We start from the raw sequence: 10,231 nt of genomic DNA, 5'->3' as shown, positions 1-10,231 counted from the left end.
CTCTGGAGGTGACTGGAGGATAATAAATGATGTAACAGCAGAATAGAGACTGCAGCTCTGGAGGTGACTGGAGGATAAGACATGATGTAACAGCAGAATGGTGAGTGCAGCCCTGGAGGTGACTGGAGGATAAAACCTGATGTAACAGCAGAATAGTGACTGCAGCTCTGGAGGTGACTGGAGGATAAGACACGATGTAACAGCAGAATAGTGAGTGCAGGTCTGGAGGTGACTGGAGGATAAGACACGATGTAACAGCAGAATAGTGACTGCAGCTCTGGAGGTGACTGGAGAATAAGACACGATGTAATAGCAGAATAGTGACCGCAGCTCTGGAGGTGACTGTAGGATAAGACACGATGTAACAGCAGAATAGTGACTGCAGCTCTGGCAGTGACTGGAAGATAAGACAAAATGTAACCGCAGCATGGTGAGTGCAGTTCTGGTGGTGACTGGAGGATAAGACACGATGTAACAGCAGAATAGTGAGTGCAGCTCTGGAGGTGATTGGAGGATAAGACCTGATGTAACAGCAGAATAGTGACTGCAGCTCTGGAGGTGACTGGAGGATAAGACACGATGTAACAGCAGAATATTGACTGCTGCTCTGGAGGTGACTGGAGGATAAGACACGATGTAACAGCAAAAAGAGACTGCAGCTCTGGAGATGACTGGAGGATAAGACATGCTGTAAGAGCAGAATAGAGACTGCAACTCTGGAGGTGACTGGAGGATAAGACATGGTGTAACAGCAGAATAGAGACTGCAGCTCTGGAGGTGACTGGAGGATAAGACACTATGTAACAGCAGAATGGTGAGTGCAGCTCTGGAGGTGACAGGAGGATAAGACACGGTGTAACAGCAGAATAGTGAGTGCAGCTCTGGAGGTGACTGGAGGATAAGACATGGTGTAACAGCAGAATATTGAGTGCAGCTCTGGAGGTGACAGGAGGCTAAGACACGATGTAACAGCAGAATAGTAAGTGCAGCTCTGGAGGTGACTGGAGGATAAGACAAAATGTAACAGCAGAATAGTGACTGCAGCTCTGGAGGTAACTGGAGGATAAAACATAATGTAACAGCAGAATAGTGAGTGCAGCTCTGGAGGTGACTAGAGGATAAGACACGAAGTAACAGCAGAATATTGACTGCTGCTCTGGAGGTGACTGGAGGATAAGACATGCTGTAACAGCAGAATAGAGACTGCAGCTCTGGAGGTGACTGCAGGATAAGACATGCTGTAACAGCAGAATAGAGACTGCAGCTCTGGAGGTGACTGGAGGATAAGACATGATGTAACAGCAGAATAGAGACTGCAGCTCTGGAGGTGACTGGAGGATAAGACATGATGTAACATCAAAATAGTGAGTGCAGCTCTGGAGTTGACTGGAGGATAAGACACGATTTAACAATAGAAAAGTGACTGCAGCTCTGGAGGTGACTGGAGGATAAGACATGCTGTAACAGCAGAATAGAGACTGCAGCTCTGGAGGTGACTGGAGGATAAGACATGCTGTAACAGCAGAATAGAGACTGCAGCTCTGGAGGTGACTGGAGGATAAGACATGATGTAACAGCAGAATAGAGACTGCAGCTCTGGAGGTGACTGGAGGATAAGACATGATGTAGCAGCAGAATAGTGAGTGCAGCTCTGGAGGTGACTGGAGGATAAGATGAGATGTAACAGCAGAATAGTGTCTGCAGCTCTGGAGGTGACAGGAGGATAAGACACGATGTAACAGCAGAATAGTGATTGCAGCTCTGGAAGTGACTGGAGGATAAGACACGATGTAACAGCAGAATAGAGACTGCAGCTCTGGAGGTAACTGGAGGATAAGACATAACGTAACAGCAGAATAGTGACCGCAGCTCTGGAGGTGGCTGGAGGATAAGACATGATGTAACAGCAGAATAGTGACTACAGCAATGGAGGTGACTGGAGGATAAAACGCAATGTAACAGCCGAATGGTGAGTGCAGCTCTGGAGGTGACTGGAGGATAAGGCACGATGTAACAGCAGAATAGTGAGTGCAACTCTAGAGGTGATTGGAGGATAAGACATGATGTAACAGCAGAATAGTGAGCGCAGCTCTGGAGGTGACTGGAGGATAAGACACAATGTAACAGCAGAATAGTGAGTGCAGCTCTGGAGGAAACTGGAGGATAAGACATGATGAAACAGAAGAATAGTGACTTCAGCTCTGCAGGTAACTGGAGGATAAGACATAATGTAAAAGCAGAATAGTGACCGCAGCTCTGGAGGTGGCTGGAGGATAAGACATGATGTAACAGCAGAATAGTGACTACAGCTCTGGAAGTGACTGGAGGATAAAACGCAACGTAACAGCCGAATGGTGAGTGCAGCTCTGGAGGTGACTGGAGGATAAGACACGATGTAACAGCAGAATAGTGAGTGCAGCTCTGGAGGTGACTGGAGGATAAGACACGATGTAACAGTAGAATAGTGACTGCAGCTCTGGAAGTGACTGGAGGATATGACACGATGTAACAGCAGAATAGAGACTGCAGCTCTGGAGGTGACTGGAAGATAAGACATGATGTAACAGCAGAATGGGGATTGCAGCTCTCGAGGTGACTGGAGGATAAGACACGATGTAACAGCAGAATGGTGAGTGCAGTTCTGGAGGTGACTGGAGGATAAGACATAATGTAACAGCAGAATAGTGAGTGCAGCTCTGGAGGTGACTGGAGGATAAGACACCATGTAACAGCAGAATAGTGGGTGCAGCTCTGGAGGAATCTGAAGGATAAGTCATGATGTAACAGCAGAATAGTGACTGCAGGTCTGGAGGTAACTGGAGGATAAGACATAATGTAACAGCAGAATAGTAACTGCAGCTCTGGAGGTGACTGGAGGATAAGACACGATGTAACAGCAGAATATTGACAGCAGCTCTGGAGGTGACTTGTGGATAAAACACGATGTAACACAAGAATAGTGAGTGCAGCTCTGGAGGAGGCTGGAGGATAAGACACGATGTAACAGCAGAATAGTGATTACAGCTGTGGAGGTGACTGGAGGATAACACACAATGTAACAGCAGAATGGTGAGTGCAGCTCTGGAGGTGACTAGAGGATAAGACACGATGTAACAGCAGAATAGTGAGTGCAGCTCTGGAGGTGACTGGAGGATAAGACCTGATGTAAAAGCAGAATAGTGACTAGAGCACTAGAGATGACTGGAGGATAAGACACAATGTAACAGAAGAATAGTGACTGCAGCTCTGGAGGTGACTGGAGGATAAGACACGATGTAATACCAGAATAGTGAGTGCAGCTCTGGAGGTGACTGGAGGATAACACACGATGTAACAGCAGAATAGTGACTGCAGCTCTGGAGGTGACTGGAGGATAAGACACAATGTAACAGCCGAATGGTGAGTGCAGTTCTGGCGGTGACTGGAGGATAAGACATGATGTAACAGCAGAATAGTGAGTGCAGCTCTGGAGGTGACTGGAGGATAAGACACGAAGTAACAGCAGAATAGTGAGTGCAGCTCTGGAGGTGTCTGGAGGATAAGATGTGATGTAACATCAGAATAGTGACTGCAGCTCTGGAGGTGACTGGAGGATAAGACATAATGTAACAGCAGAATAGAGACTGCAGCTCTGGAGGTGACTGGAGGATAAGACATGATGTAACAGCAGAATAGTGACTGCAGCTCTGGAGGTGACTGGAGGATAAGATGTGATATAACATCAGAATAATGTCTGCAGCTCTGGAGGTGACGAGAGGATAAGACACGATGTAACAGCAGAATAGTGACTGCAGCTCTGGAAGTGACTGGAGGATAAGACATGATGTAACAGCAGAATAGTGACTGCAGCTCTGGAGGTGACTGGAGGATAAGATGTGATATAACATCAGAATAATGTCTGCAGCTCTGGAGGTGACGAGAGGATAAGACACGATGTAACAGCAGAATGGGGATTGCAGCTCTCGAGGTGACTGGAGGATAAGACACGATGTAACAGCAGAATGGTGAGTGCAGCTCTGGAGGTGACTGGAGGATAACACATAATGTAACAGCAGAATAGTGAGTGCCGCTCTGGATGTGACTGGAGGATAAGACACATGTAACAGCAGAATAGTGGGTGTAGTTCTGGAGGAAACTGAAGGATAAGTCATGATGTAACAGCAGAATAGTGACTGCAGCTCTGGAGGTAACTGGAGGATAAGACATAATGTAACAGCAGAAAAGTGACTGCAGCTCTGGAGGTGACTGGAGGATAAGACTCAATATAACAGCAGAATGGTGAGTGCAGTTCTGGCGGTGACTGGAGGATAAGACATGATGTAACAGCAGAATAGTGAGTGCAGCTCTGGAGGTGACTGGAGGATAAGACTCAATATAACAGCAGAATGGTGAGTGCAGTTCTGGCGGTGACTGGAGGATAAGACATGATGTAACAGCAGAATAGTGAGTGCAGCTCTGGAGGTGTCTGGAGGATAAGATGTGATGTAACATCAGAATAGTGACTGCAGCTCTGGAGGTGACTGGAGGATAAGATACGAAGTAACAGCAGAATATTGACTGCTGCTCTGGAGGTGACTGGAGGATAAGACATGCTGTAACAGCAGAATAGAGACTGCAGCTCTGGAGGTGACTGGAGGATAAGACATGATGTAACAGCAGAATAGAGACTGAAGCTCTGGAGGTGACTGGAGGATAAGACATGATGTAACAGCAGAATAGTGACTGCAGCTCTGGAAGTGACTGGAGGATAAGACATGATGTAACAGCAGAATAGTGACTGCAGCTCTGGAGGTGACTGGAGGATAAGATGTGATATAACATCAGAATAATGTCTGCAGCTCTGGAGGTGACGAGAGGATAAGACACGATGTAACAGCAGAATGGGGATTGCAGCTCTCGAGGTGACTGGAGGATAAGACACGATGTAACAGCAGAATGGTGAGTGCAGCTCTGGAGGTGACTGGAGGATAACACATAATGTAACAGCAGAATAGTGAGTGCCGCTCTGGATGTGACTGGAGGATAAGACCCATGTAACAGCAGAATAGTGGGTGTAGTTCTGGAGGAAACTGAAGGATAAGTCATGATGTAACAGCAGAATAGTGACTGCAGCTCTGGAGGTAACTGGAGGATAAGACATAATGTAACAGCAGAAAAGTGACTGCAGCTCTGGAGGTGACTGGAGGATAAGACTCAATATAACAGCAGAATGGTGAGTGCAGTTCTGGCGGTGACTGGAGGATAAGACATGATGTAACAGCAGAATAGTGAGTGCAGCTCTGGAGGTGACTGGAGGATAAGACTCAATATAACAGCAGAATGGTGAGTGCAGTTCTGGCGGTGACTGGAGGATAAGACATGATGTAACAGCAGAATAGTGAGTGCAGCTCTGGAGGTGTCTGGAGGATAAGATGTGATGTAACATCAGAATAGTGACTGCAGCTCTGGAGGTGACTGGAGGATAAGATACGAAGTAACAGCAGAATATTGACTGCTGCTCTGGAGGTGACTGGAGGATAAGACATGCTGTAACAGCAGAATAGAGACTGCAGCTCTGGAGGTGACTGGAGGATAAGACATGATGTAACAGCAGAATAGAGACTGAAGCTCTGGAGGTGACTGGAGGATAAGACATGATGTAACAGCAGAATAGTGAGTGCAGCTCTGGAGGTGACTGGAGGATAAGACATGATGTAACAGCAGAATAGTGACTGCAGCTCTGGAGGTGACTGGAGGATAAGATGTGATATAACATCAGAATAATGTCTGCAGCTCTGGAGGTGACGGGAGGATATGACACAATGTAACAGCAGAATAGAGACTGCAGCTCTGGAGGTGACTGGAAGATAAGACATGTTGTAACAGCAGAATGGGGATTGCAGCTCTGGAGGTGACTGGAGGATAAGACACAATGTAACAGCAGAATGGTGAGTGCAGCTCTGGAGGTGACTAGAGGATAAGACACGATGTAACAGCAGAATAGTGAGTGCAGCTCTGGAGGTGACTGGAGGATAAGACCTGATGTAAAAGCAGAATAGTGACTAGAGCACTAGAGATGACTGGAGGATAAGACACGATGTAACGGCAGAATAGTGACTGCAGCTCTGGAGGTGACTGGAGAATAAGACACGATGTAATAGCAGAATAGTGACCGCAGCTCTGGAGGTGGCTGTAGGATAAGACATGATGTAACAGCAGAATAGTGACCACAGCTCTGGAGGTGACTGGAGGATAAGACACGATGTAACAGCAGAATAGTGACTACAACTCTGGAGGTGACTGGAGTATAAGACACAATATAACAGCAGAATGGTGAGTGCAGCTCTGGAGGTGACTGGAGGATAAGACAAGATGTAATAGCAGAATAGTGACTGCAGCTCTGGAGGTGACTGGAGGATAAGACACAATATAACAGCAGAATGGTGAGTGCAGCTCTGGAGGTAACTGGAGGATAAGACATGATGTAACAGCAGAATAGTGACCGCAGCTCTGGAGGTGACTGGAGGAAAAGACCTGATGTAACAGCAGAATAGTGACTGCAGCTCTGGAGGTGACTGGAGGATAAGACACGATGTAACAGCAGAATAGTGACTACAGCTCTGGAGGTGACTGGAGGATAAGACACGATGTAACAGCAGAATAGTGAGTGCAGCTCTGGAGGTGTCTGGAGGATAAGATGTGATGTAACATCAGAATAGTGACTGCAGCTCTGGAGGTGACTGGAGGATAAGATACGAAGTAAAAGCAGAATATTGACTGCTGCTCTGGAGGTGACTGGAGGATAAGACATGCTGTAACAGCAGAATAGAGACTGCAGCTCTGGAGGTGACTGGAGGATAAGACATGATGTAGCAGCAGAATAGATTCTGCAGCTCTGGAGGTGACTGGAGGATAAGACATGATGTAATAGCAGAATAGTGAGTGCAGCTCTGGAGGTGATTGGAGGATAAGACATGATGTAACAGCAGAATAGTGAGCGCAGCTCTGGAGGTGACTGGAGGATAAGACACAATGTAACAGCAGAATAGTGAGTGCAGCTCTGGAGGAAACTGGAGGATAAGACACGATGTAACAGCAGAATAGTGACTGCAGCTCTGGAGGTGACTGGAGAATAAGAAATGATGTAACAGCAGAATAGTGAGAGCAGCTCTGGAGGTGACTGGAGGATAAGATGTGATGTAACATCAGAATAGTGTCTGCAGCTCTGGAGGTGACTGGAGGATAAGACACGATGTAACAGCAGAATAGAGACTGCAGCTCTGGAGGTAACTGGAGGATAAGACATAATGTAACAGCAGAATAGTGACCGCAGCTCTGGAGGTGGCTGGAGGATAAGACATGATGTAACAGCAGAATAGTGACTGCAGTTCTGGAGGTGGCTGGAGGATAAAACGCAATGTAACAGCCGAATGGTGAGTGCAGCTCTGGAGGTGACTGGAGGATAAGACACAATGTAACAGCAGAATAGTGAGTGCAACTCTGATGGTGATTGGAGGATAAGACCTGACTTAACAGCAGAATAGTGACTGCAGCTCTGGAGGTGACTGGAGGATAAGACACGATGTAACAGCAGAATAGTGAGTGCAGCTCTGGAGGTGACGGGAGGATAAGACACGATGTAACAGCAGAATAGTGACTGCAGCTCTGGAAGTGACTGGAGGATATGACACGATGTAACAACTGAATAGAGACTGCAGCTCTGGAGGTGACTGGAAGATAAGACATGATGTAACAGCAGAATGGGGATTGCAGCTCTCGAGGTGACTGGAGGATAAGACACGATGTAACAGCAGAATGGTGAGTGCAGCTCTGGAGGTGACTGGAGGATAAGACATAATGTAACAGCAGAATAGTGAGTGCAGCTCTGGAGGTGACTGGAGGATAAGACACCATGTAACAGCAGAATAGTGGGTGCAGCTCTGGAGGAAACTGAAGGATAAGTCATGATGTAACAGCAGAATAGTGACTGCAGCTCTGGAGGTAACTGGAGGATAAGACATAATGTAACACAAGAATAGTGAGTTCAGCTCTGGAGGTGACTGGAGGATAAGACACGATGTAACAGCAGAATATTGACAGCAGCTCTGGAGGTGACTGGAGGATAACACACAATGTAACAGCAAAATGGTGAGTGCAGCTCTGGAGGTGACTAGAGGATAAGACACGATGTAACAGCAAAATAGTGAGTGCAGCTCTGGAGGTGACTGGAGGATAAGACCTGATGTAAAAGCAGAATAGTGACTAGAGCACTAGAGATGACTGGAGGATAAGACACAATGTAACAGAAGAATAGTGACTGCAGCTCTGGAGGTGACTGGAGGATAAGACACGATGTAATAGCAGAATAGTGAGTGCAGCTCTGGAGGTGACTGGAGAATAATACACGATGTAACAGCAGAATAGTGACTACAACTCTGGAGGTGACTGGAGTATAAGACACAATATAACAGCAGAATGGTGAGAGCAGCTCTGGAGGAGACTGGAGGATAAGACACGATGTAACAGCAGAATAGTGACTGCTGCTCTAGAGGTGATTGTAGGATAAGACCTGATGTAACAGCAGAATAGTGACTGCTGCTCTAGAGGTGATTGGAGGATAAGACCTGACGTAACAGCAGAATAGTGACTGCAGCTGTGGAGGTGACTGGAGGATAAGACACGATGTAACAGCAGAATAGTGACTACAGCTCTGGAGGTGACAGGAGGATAAGACACGAAGTAACAGCAGAATAGTGAGTGCAGCTCTGGAGGTGTCTGGAGGATAAGATGTGATGTAACATCAGAATAGTGACTGCAGCTCTGGAGGTGACTGGAGGATAAGATACGAAGTAACAGCAGAATATTGACTGCTGCTCTAGAGGTGACTGGAGGATAAGACATGATGTAACAGCAGAATAGTGAGTGCAGCTCTGGAGGTGACGGGAGGATAAGACATGATGTAACAGCAGAATAGTGTCTGCAGTTCTGGCGGTGACTGGAGGAAAAGACCTGATGTAACAGCAGAATAGTGACTGCAGCTCTGGAGGTGACTGGAGGATAAGACACGATGTAACAGCAGAATAGTGACTACAGCTCTGGAGGTGACTGGAGGATAAGACACGATGTAACAGCAGAATAGTGAGTGCAGCTCTGGAGGTGTCTGGAGGATAAGATGTGATGTAACATCAGAATAGTGAGTGCAGCTCTGGAGTTGACTGGAGGATAAGACACGATTTAACAATAGAAAAGTGACTGCAGCTCTGGAGGTGACTGGAGGATAAGACATGCTGTAACAGCAGAATAGAGACTGCAGCTCTGGAGGTGACTGGAGGATAAGACATGCTGTAACAGCAGAATAGAGACTGCAGCTCTGGAGGTGACTGGAGGATAAGACATGATGTAACAGCAGAATAGAGACTGCAGCTCTGGAGGTGACTGGAGGATAAGACATGATGTAGCAGCAGAATAGTGAGTGCAGCTCTGGAGGTGACTGGAGGATAAGATGAGATGTAACAGCAGAATAGTGTCTGCAGCTCTGGAGGTGACGGGAGGATAAGACACGATGTAACAGCAGAATAGTGATTGCAGCTCTGGAAGTGACTGGAGGATAAGACACGATGTAACAGCAGAATAGAGACTGCAGCTCTGGAGGTAACTGGAGGATAAGACATAACGTAACAGCAGAATAGTGACCGCAGCTCTGGAGGTGGCTGGAGGATAAGACATGATGTAACAGCAGAATAGTGACTACAGCAATGGAGGTGACTGGAGGATAAAACGCAATGTAACAGCCGAATGGTGAGTGCAGCTCTGGAGGTGACTGGAGGATAAGACATGATGTAACAGCAGAATAGTGAGTGCAACTCTAGAGGTGATTGGAGGATAAGACATGATGTAACAGCAGAATAGTGAGCGCAGCTCTGGAGGTGACTGGAGGATAAGACACAATGTAACAGCAGAATAGTGAGTGCAGCTCTGGAGGAAACTGGAGGATAAGACATGATGAAACAGAAGAATAGTGACTTCAGCTCTGCAGGTAACTGGAGGATAAGACATAATGTAAAAGCAGAATAGTGACCGCAGCTCTGGAGGTGGCTGGAGGATAAGACATGATGTAACAGCAGAATAGTGACTACAGCTCTGGAAGTGACTGGAGGATAAAACGCAACGTAACAGCCGAATGGTGAGTGCAGCTCTGGAGGTGACTGGAGGATAAGACACGATGTAACAGCAGAATAGTGAGTGCAGCTCT

This window comes from Phyllobates terribilis, unplaced genomic scaffold (assembly GCF_046119375.1).
Source record: "Phyllobates terribilis strain yellow unplaced genomic scaffold, ASM4611937v1 Scaffold_8__6_contigs__length_399053987, whole genome shotgun sequence".
Lineage (NCBI taxonomy): Eukaryota > Metazoa > Chordata > Amphibia > Anura > Dendrobatidae > Phyllobates > Phyllobates terribilis.
Note: the sequence above shows the minus strand (reverse complement) of the source record.